The sequence below is a fragment of the Chinchilla lanigera genome, unplaced genomic scaffold, assembly GCF_000276665.1.
Source record: "Chinchilla lanigera isolate Chin_1 unplaced genomic scaffold, ChiLan1.0 scaffold00047, whole genome shotgun sequence".
Lineage (NCBI taxonomy): Eukaryota > Metazoa > Chordata > Mammalia > Rodentia > Chinchillidae > Chinchilla > Chinchilla lanigera.
In genome coordinates, this window is record NW_004955448.1 from 7,298,871 (window position 1) to 7,309,561 (window position 10,691).

The window sequence follows — 10,691 nt, forward strand, 5'->3', positions numbered from 1 at the left end:
ACTTCTGAACACCCAGTGGGTCACAGAAGAAGTCAGGGAAGAAATTAAACAATTTCTGGAAGCAAATGGCAATTCCAGTACAATACACCAGAGCCTATGGGATTTAATGAAAGAAGTCCTAAGAGGAAAATTCACTGTAGTCAATGTTCCCACTTGAAGAGCAGAGCAAGCTTCAATAAATAACCTGATGAGGAGCTCCAAGATAGTCAAGAAACAACCACAAGCCAAACCCAAACAAAAAGTCAAGGAGGGAAATCATTAGGACCAGAGTGGAAATTAATGAAATTGAGACTAAACTGAATACAAGGGACCAATGAATCCAAGAGCTGGTTCTTTGAAAGAATAAACAAATAAATAAACAGCAATCTCTTCTTCTTACTCTCAGGTCTGTATCCACTGTACCATTTGCTTTGATGCGTAGATCAGGGAGCTGGTCACCTGTGAATGTCTGAAACTAGGCAGTGGTCCCCATGTAGAGGGGGATGTAAGTAAACCATTAGCCAAACTTAAAAAAGAAAGTGGAAAAATTCACATCAATGCAATTAGAAATGAAAAAAGTAAAATCATAACAGAACCATCAAGATCCAGAAGATGGTTAGTAACTACTCTGAAAAATTGTATTCTAACAAATTGGAAAATCTTGAAGAAAAGGACAGATTCCTACATGCATGTAAATTACCAAAATTAAACCAAGAAGACATAAAAATTTTGAACAGTCCAATAGCAAGTAATGAAATTGAGGCAATAATAAAAAAATACCAACTGAGAAAGCCCAGGACTTGATAGATTCACCACTGAATTCTAAAACATTCTAAGGACATTATATCACCAATATTCTTCAAACGCCAATGAAATTAAAAGGGAAGGAGGTTTCCCAAACTCATTTCTGGAAGCTACTATCACTCTAATCCCAAAGCAGCAAAGACTCAACTAAAAAAGAAAACTACAAACCAATCTGTTTAGTGAACATGGATACAAAAATTCTCAACAAGATCTTGACAAATAGAATGTACATTATCAAAAGGATCATATATCACGACCAAGTAGGTTTCATCCCAGGAATGCAAGGATGGTTTAACGTTTGCAAATCAATAAGTGCAATATACTATACAAACAGAAGCAAGGACAAAAACCACATGATTAAATCATTAGATGTTGAAAAGCTTTTGACAAAATACAACACCACTTCATGATAAAACCCATGAAAAATTAGTTATGGTAGGACCTTATCTGAATCTGATAAAAAATATTTACGAGAAACCAACAGCCAACATCATATTAAATGGGGGAAAACTGAAAGCTTTCCCTGTAACAATCAGGGAAAAGACAAGGATGTCTACTGTCACCACTTCTGTCCAACATAATACTCAAAACATTACCCAGAGCTATCTGGGAAGTAAAGAGCAAATAAAAGGGATATGTATAGGAAAGGAAGAAGTCAAATTATTATTTGCAGATGATGTGATACTATACAAAAAAGACCCAAGAAATTCACCAAAATCTCTCAAAATTAATAGCCAACTTCAGTAATGTAGCAGGATACAAAACTGACACACAAAGTCACTAGTATTTGTATATAGCAAAATGAAGTCAATGATAAAGAAATTAGGAGAACAATACAATTCACAATGGCATAAAGAAAAGTTAAAATGCCAAGGAATTAGCCTAATCAAGGATGTGAAAGACCTCTACAATGAAAACTACAGTACTCTGAAAGTGGAAAGATAGACTCTCTTCCTGAATAGGAAGAACCAATATTAACAAAATGACAGTACACTTAAAACTGAAATATAGTCAATGCAATCCCAATCAAAAGACCAAAACTGTTTCTTACAGAACTAGAGAAAATAATCCTAAAATTTATATGGAACCAGAAAAGACCCAGAATAACAAAAGCAATCCTTTGTAACAAGAGCAAAGCAGGAGGCCTCACAATCCCAGACTTCAAATTATGCTACAAAACAATAGTGATAAATCCAGGTGTGATGGTGCATGCCTGTAATTGCAGCACTCAGGATGCTGAGGCAGGAGGATCACTGTGAGTTCAAGGCCAGCCTGAACTATATGATAAAAACCTGTCTCAAACAAAGAAACAAACAAACAACATATATTAGCACAAAATAGATAGTACATCAAAAGAACAGAAGATACAGAAAAATCCCTAGACACATTCAGCTATCTGATCTTCCACAAAGGGGCCAAAAACATAGAGTGGTGGAAAGATAGCCTATGCAACAAATGGTGCTAGGAAAATTGGCCATCCACATGCAGAAGATTGATGGTAAACCCATATCACCACATACCAAACTAAAATAAAAATGGATTGATGACCTAAACACTGAAAAAGAAACAACAAACTTTCTGAAGGATAAAATAGGTAACACTCTTGAAGTCATAGAACTCTAGTTGCATAAAAAATAATAACAAGAATTAACAAATGGGATTATATCAAATTAAAAAACTTTTGTACAGCAAAGGAGCCAATCAATAAAGTGAAGAGAAAGCCTACAGAATGGAAAACAATTTTTGCCATCTATTCGTCAGACAGAGAAATATCTAGACAGATTCTAAGATCAAGAACATAAAGAACTCAAAAATATAGCACACCCAAAATAAAAGATCCAATCAAGAAATGGGCAAGTGAAATGAATAGCCATTAGAGAAATGGAAATTAAAACAACACTAAGATGTCATCTTACACTAGAAAGAATGGCAATCATTATGAAATCAAATAATGAATGTTGGCATAGTTGCAGTAAGCAAGGAGCCGTCAGACATTGCTGGTGGGAGTGTAAACTAGTGCAACCATTATAGAAGTCAATATGGAGGGGGCTGGGGATTTAGCTCAGCGGCACAGCGCCTGCCTGGCAAGCGCGACGTTGTGAGTTTGATTCCCGGTACCAGAAAAAAACAAAAAAAAAAACCCACCCCGCCAAAAAAAGTCAATATGGAGATTTCTCAAAGAACTACAATTAGAAATTTCACTTCACCATATTATTCCCCTTCAAGGTATCTTCCCCCAAAAAACTAAAGACACCACATTACAGAGATACATGCATACCAATATTTATAGCAATACAATTCATAATAGCTAAATCCTGGAAGCAGTCTTCATATCCATCAACAGACAAATGGATAAAGAAAATCTAGCATCTACACATAATGGAATATTATTTAGCTATAAAGAAGTATAAATTTGAGACATTTGTAGAAAAATGCATATATGTATAAAATATAATGTTAAGTGAAATAAATCAGACACAAAGTCTTAAATGCTGTACGTTATCTCTCATTTGAATAAGGCAAAGTACAAATAAAGAACAAAATAAAGGATTGATAGAAGAAAACAGGAAGATAGATCGTTTGTAAATGGGGAAGGGTTTAGGAGACCTAGTGTGTGTTTGAGGAAGGGACAGTAAAAAGATTTAAGACATGTCATGTACATGTACGAAATGCTACCCTCATTGAATGTAAACATTGTAAGTTATAAACATGAACTAAAAATAAAAATAATAACAGCAATAATAATGAAAATGTGGTAAGGGGATTTAGAGGCAGAAAGAGGGAGATGGATGGCAAAAGAATGGGATTAAAAAACAATCGTGATGTGTTACATGCATGCACCCTAAGATGAATGCAGTTTTTGTACTGCAATATGTACTAATAAAATAAAATTTTAAAAATATATATTTTTAAGAAATACAGACTGTCATGAGATAGGGAGATATGTGTAACAATGGATTTTATCTTTCTAAGGAGATGGACAAATTTGAACTCAAACAAATGGATTTTGATGCAGTAATTTATTTTTTGAAAAACTTGCAGGTTGAATTTTTTCTTTTCAGCCCTGTAATGCAAGATTGGCTTTCTGTGGAAAGCCCTTCTAGAATTTGATTAATATTAGTTTCGTAAGAGTAAAGGTGAATGTTTACGTAGCCTCACTTATAGAATACATACTTTTGAGTCCAGTTAATTCACATAATTATCAAATACTGCGGTTTTTTTCTCCCTTTTCTCTAGAATACAGTAATGAGTGGAGAAACATATCACAATGCCTAAGGCACAGCAGGTGCTCAGAAGCACTTCTTTCCTTCTCTTCTTCATTCTATTTGTACTATTTTAGATTTAAATTTCTCTGAGAAGGGAATTGATAATATACTCGCTTGGAAATTACAGCTCATCAGTTCTTTGAAGTATGTGCTTTTCCCTTTGCTGAAGTTGTGAAATAATTTTTCATAGCTGCTGACCAGGTGGCCGTCATGATACAGCTGCCAACACTTCAAAACTTCCAGAGTAGGTGTCAACAGCTTGGAAACGAATCCAGAGACAGAGGTGGAGCATGCTTTTAAAATGCTGCATCCGCAACATGAAGTAAGACTGGAAGGATGTGGGCATTGGTAACTCTTGAGTATAACATTTGGAAGTTTCAAATTCTGAACAGGTACAGTTTTAAGCACATTTTAACTGCTTTGTTTCCTTTATTTTTTATATATGCAAAAGAGTGAAAGCTTTTAGGGGAGTCTATTTCCAAAAGGCTTTTATTAATTGACAATAAGAAGTTTAAACAATAAGAAAGCATTGCTATATAATTACTAGTACTTGAAATAATGGTGTAACTCTTGGTTACTTTCATCTTAGATTGGATGAAATAAAATAATTTTAATTATCTTTGAAAACAAATTCTCTGTGAGTTAATTCTAGGAAAATCTTTTATCCAAAGGCATAGCTAATACTTCTAACCATCTTATCCTAATATTGCCATAATGACAGAAATTGTAATAATGGCTAGTAATTAGGAAGATAAGTAGACCAACCATGAAGTCCCACTTTCTTTCAGCTACATGTTCCAGAAAAACTTATGCGAAATTACCTACCATGAAGAAACCTAAATAAAACCAGCTGAATTGTGAATTTCTTGTTTTTCACACCTATTTCCTATAACACAGAGGCACTTTGCTTTGAATGTAAAAAGTAGTGGGTAAATTTTGGAGGTCTGTGGGTGTTTCTGACACATCAGAATTTTCAAATTCAGGAACTCTCATTGGTGGCAGTTGATACAGTTTAAATGTCTGTTGAAAAACTTAACATAGCCTGTGATGAACTATATTTTGGTTCTGGACACGAGTCTTGTGTTAGGTCTGCTCTCTGCGTTTCCTGGTGGGCTTGTTCTTCCCGAGGGGCAGGGGAGTAGAAATCCGAAAGTGTCTTCTATTCAGCGCAGTTTTGAGGGTTTCCAATTTGGCTTTTCAATCTTATTTTCTCTGCAATTCTAAAACCTGTGCCTACGCAAATGTGGGCCTAGGTTAATTTTCATGGCTTGTTTCATTTTATCAGAATATAATACATTACTCTTCAAAGCATCATTTTAAGAGTTTCTGATATACAGCAAACTCTCTGATAAATAGCAAACTCTCACCCTAACCATTCTTTTAATCACAAATGATAGACACGTAAAGTGGCTTGCCATCTGTATACTTGCATGTTTAAAATTCTTCCAATATTAGCAGATTCGTTTCTGTTTTGGATAAATCCGGTTTTGCCTGGCTGCATAATTGAATGTTTCCTGGCCCCTGCTGGCTGTGGTTTCCAAATGGAATTTAAATCATAAGTACTAAGAGGACTTAGTAAAAAAAAAAAAAATGCTTCTGACTCTAATAGGAAGAAATTGAATCAGTCAGAAATTTGCTAGGTAACTTATAATTGGGATTTTTTTTTTTAGTAGTAGGACTAAAGAATCATGAAGTATTGAAAAGTTGGTAGACAATATATACGTACTCAAAACTACAAAGCATGTATGATGTAATTGTCTGAAATATGTAGACTTTCTACATTGAATTTCTTTCTATCGCTCATACTAAGAGTAAGGTTTCCTTTTAAATTGTATTTATAAAATGGCACCATTTGAAGCCCTTTTTACAGATCTTACAGTGAGAAGCTATATGCACAGAATTAAAACAAAGTCCTGGAGGTGGGAGGTGGGACGTGTTAAGTTCTATCTCTGCCTTTGTCTCACTGGGAGAGGCGTTTAACTTCTCTGCATTTCGTGTTTCCTCATCTATAGAATGAGCTCATGATGATAGTCTCTTCTTTAGAGAGTCACTCCCATGCACCGTTTTATCTCTGGGAGGATGCAGAGGCCCAGGAAGGTTAGCGTCCTGCTCAATGGCCACAGAAAAGAAGAGGCAGAGGAGAGCTAGGATTCGCTCTCACTTGCAGTGGAATCCACCCTAAAGTCCCCAAGGTCCCAGGAAGTCTTTAAGATGAGAATGAGGAGAAAGGATATTGGGGTGCAGGTTATGCTTGCTGTGATCTGCTCTTAAACGGTGCTGTCACTGTGATCCAATGTGCTGGACATAAATGCCAAAGAAGTTTGAATATCAGGTAATGAATAGGAACCAGTGGTAAGTGAAAATTTGAAGAGTAAGTGATAATTTTGCTCTGTGCAGTGTTGCAACCTCTGTATCTCTTTAATAAGAGGTGTTATAAAAATACAGAAACACTTAACTTTTAAAATCATAATAGGAAAAGTCACATTACTATCAATCCCCCTCATAGTACTCTCTTTTGCTTCAAACACACTTATTCAATCATCCTTACCATTGTCTTAAGTAGCTCTGGAAGTCCCCCTCCATGACAATCTTTCGTTGGGCTGTCATGGCTGCCTTGATGTCCTGAACCAATTCAAAACATTTACCTTTCAGGGTCGTTTTGACTTTGGGGAATGGTTAGAAGTCACATCATGCCAGATCTAGTGAATCAGTGGCTGAGGACACACTGCAATGTTTTTATGGGCTTGTATTTCCATTGGATTGGCAGTTGGCAGGAGTAGTCACCGTGGTTTTTGTCATATCTTATAAAGTTATCCACAAAAAGGCAAGAATGATGAGATAAGTGAGTATTCTGAGGGGAATTAACAGCAATATGACTTTTACTCTAATGAATTTTCTCATGTTCTCTATGTTCTGATTACTCCTTGCATGCTTCGTGGCACCTACAGAACGAGGGGAGCTTAGAAATTGATTGTATTCCCTTGAGGGAAGAGTCTGTAGGGACTTGGTGAGGGAACAGGTGAAGAGGCGGAGCTGCCTTTAGAATCCAGGCCTCCCTCTGGTGATTCAGGACCCTGCTCACAGCACCCCGGGAGGGCTGATTCCTGGCTGAGCAACATCAAAGAGCCCTCCAAAGGCAAAACGGTAGAGATTACTAAACACAGGGGAAAAACTACAAGTGCTTAAAAACCACTACTTCTACCAAGAGCCACCATACAGCGATGTTCTGACTTTACAGAGAATAAGCGCATTTGGATCTGGAGCCTTTTGGGGCACATTTGTAATACCAGCTTTAGAATGTATCGAGTAGCGAGGTAATGATATTTATCGTGATCTAATCATGATGTGTACAAGATTCTTCTTTAGTGAGCTCTGGTAGTTTTTTATGACCACTAATACAAAAAATTAAAACAAAAATAAACTCTACCTGTCTCTGTATTAGTTTGTTAGGGATGCCACTACAAAGGAACACAGATCCTATGCCTTAAACAACAGAACCTTTTTTTCTTGCAGTTCTGGAGTCTGACAGTTTGAGATCAAGGTGTTGGCTTCTTATGAAGACTCTCTCCTTGGCTTGGAGGTAGCCATCTTCTCTGTGTCCCCACGTGTCTCTGTTCTGATCTCTTCTCATAAAGGCAGGAGTCATACTAGGTTAGCACTCACCCTCCTGACTTCATTTTACCTCCACTGCCTCTGCAAAGACCTTAGCTCCCAATATAGCCACATTCAAAGGCATCGGGGAGTTAAGCCTTCAACACATAACCTGGAGCACAATCCAGTCCATACACACAGTTGTATCTACATTCACATCTACAGCTCTCTGGATGTTTGTGGGTCTTATGCAAACCTGAAATGATAACAGTGAGCACTCCTCCAGCTCCTATGGTGTGACAACAAAAGGGGACATATTTCAATTTTGTTTCCCCAGTTTAATTAGCATGTGGCCTTTAGCACAAACTCATCAGGACTGAGCATCCTCATAGCCAGCTGTTACCTAATTTTCAGGCTACCGCCTGCTCCAGTGACGGCGGGAAGGGTGAACATGGCGGGGGAAGCCACTGAGCTGCTGGCTGCTGTGAGAATGTCACTGTGGCACCAGATCTGAGGAGGAGCACCGCGGGCAGCAGGAGAGAAACCTGCACTGTAAGCTTCCTCTGGCCTCGGTTCTTTGATGCTCTTTGAGGCATGTCCTGAAGGCTGGGACACTTGTCTACACACAGGAGGCATGAATGTGGGACAGTTATTCACTCCTTTGAAGCAGCAGTGTTGCTTAAAGTAGAACGTACAGGTTTTTCTCTGGTTTTTGTCTTTACGGAATCAAGTTTATTAAAGAATTCCTGTCCAGCCTCCTTCGTTTCCATATCTCCATCTCTCATTTATGGAGTGAGGACCTACTATGTACCGTGTACTCGGCATGGTCCTGTGGGGGACCCGGGTGACTCAGAGGCGCTCTGCCTTGCATATTTTATTCTGGTAACCTAGTCCCTGTTCTGGTCTTGGGTATGCTTTCAGTCACTGATCTGCTAGTTCTTCGGCAAATCTGAAAGGCACTTAGACTAGTAGCGCCCAGACCCGCCCTCTCTTCCCAGCTCCCTGTCTCTCTGTAGACCTGGCCGCGCTTGCAGCGCAGCCCTGGGCCACCCCTACGGTTCTTCCCTCTCAGCTGCTGCCCAAGCGGAAGCTGCTGGCTCCCGACCCTCCGCCCGGTTGTTGTCCCCTCACTCTGTCTTGCCTCACAGCCTGCTTTATTTTTTTCCCTTTTCTCAGCTGTTCCTCTGATTCCTCCCACTTCTTCTATTCTCATTTTGACTCCTTTCCCGATTCACATTGATCATCTCTGATGAGCCGACTTAGTGAGCAAAAATAAAGGTTCCCATGATCTGCTTCCTCTCTGCCCACTGGTGTTTATTCCAGAGAATAAAGATATGTTCCCAGTGTTCCTCCTGGAGCCAAGGGGACAGAGAAGGGGGTTCTGGATCATTTGCCCTTTTCTACCCCCTCACTCATCCTAAAGCTACTTTCCGATTATTGAACATTAGCCAACTAGTTAATTTTTAAGTGAAGAGTGGGAAGGGTATGGAGGGTAGAGGATGAGATTCCATAATGGGGCTTAAATCTTATCTATAGGTTATGAAGTGTTATGTCCATGTCTGGAATAGATTTGACGCAGGCACATATTCTCCCTTGTAAATTGCATTCTTATAACTTCATTCAGTTGGGAAGAAGTGGCCAGACAAAAAATTTTTAAATCAATAATCACAGCCAGTGTGTGTATCCTCCCCGAGACCTGGGATGACTGCCTCTCCCTGGGATGGCAGGCTGGTTCCCTCTGAGCTCCTTCAGGGCCCAGCCACTCTCAGCCATCCTTGGGCCCCAGCAACAAGCAGAGTCAGGTGCCTAATGAAGACTCAGTAGAAGTACAGGGAGTGGATCAACAGGGAGAACTTTCTCCAGGCTCCTGTAATCCCTCCCCTGCGCCACTCTGGTGAACTTGGTGTCACAATACTCATTTGGACCCGTGCAAATGCGCCTTCCAACATTTTTAATTGGACCCGTTAAGACTCATTGCTTTGTCCTTCCGGCCCAGATTGGCTGTTCTTTGAGAGGGGTACAGTGCTTCATTTTCTCCCCTCCATATGGACCTCTATTGCCTACTGCAGAAATGGTATTCACAGATATTGTTTAAGCACTGCTGCTTTTTGTTTGACAGTAGTGTCTACTGGGCATCACGCTTAGAAAGCGGATTTTGCAGAAGCCATAATTTTACTGTACATAAATCTATGAGATAGGGTTGCTTTTCATGCATTTCAAGTGGAGAAGTAAATTAGCCACTTGGTGCTTCGCTTGGCCCAGCCACGTTTATTACTGGCACTTGCTTTGTACCTGACACTGAACCAGTGCTCCTGGCTGATGTGAGTTGAGAGCCCTCAGGGAGGCCTTGCTGCCCGGCCCGGAACTGGCGTCTTTCCTCACCAGCTGGCCACAGACGATCAGCAGGTGCGTGTGTGGTTCCTGCCAGCCTCCTGGACCTTGGTGTGCATTACCACCTGCTGCTCACCTAGCGCGGCCCCTCCTGAATGGTGCAGAACCGCTGCTCCGCTCGGCGCCCCAGTCCTTCCTCTGGTATTCAGAATAGATTTTGCTGTAAGTTAGCAGAATTAACTCCAAAAAGTCTGCACTGTGTTTTCCTGGGAAACCTCAAACTTCCTGCTTAAGAAATAGCGTACAGAGGGGAAACGAACCCTGACAAAGCTAAGAGCAGGGATTTCCAGCAGCGTTTCAGCAAGCCAGTCACAGAGCGTTCACGTGTTAGTTCACTGGCGTGTGCCTCGGCAGAAGCACCCCCACTCTGCCTCCCCCAACTTCCAACTGTTGTGCTGCCGCAGGATTCGGTCTGTCTGGGCAGAGCCCCTTTCTGATTCGGTTACAGAGGGAGTGTGCTGCAAGCGGTCCTCGCCTTCCGATTGCACACAAAGGCAGGCGAGGAGCTCCTTAAAGGGACCCGCCTGCTCCTCCCTGCAGCTGCCACCGCCAGTCCCCCGTCCGTGCGCGCTCCGCGAGCCGGGCTTTCGCCGGAGGATGAGCGGGGAGGGGTCCTGAGGCGCCTCGGCGGCCCCCGGAGCGGGGGCGGGGGAGCTGCCG

General features: G+C 40.6%; 1 protein-coding gene across 1 annotated transcript in view; it reads left to right on the forward strand.

Annotated features, from left to right (window-relative positions):
• Positions 1 to 10,691, forward strand: part of Kcnab1 (potassium channel, voltage gated subfamily A regulatory beta subunit 1) — a 407,620-nt gene that overhangs the window by 153,400 nt on the left and 243,529 nt on the right. The window lies entirely within an intron of this gene.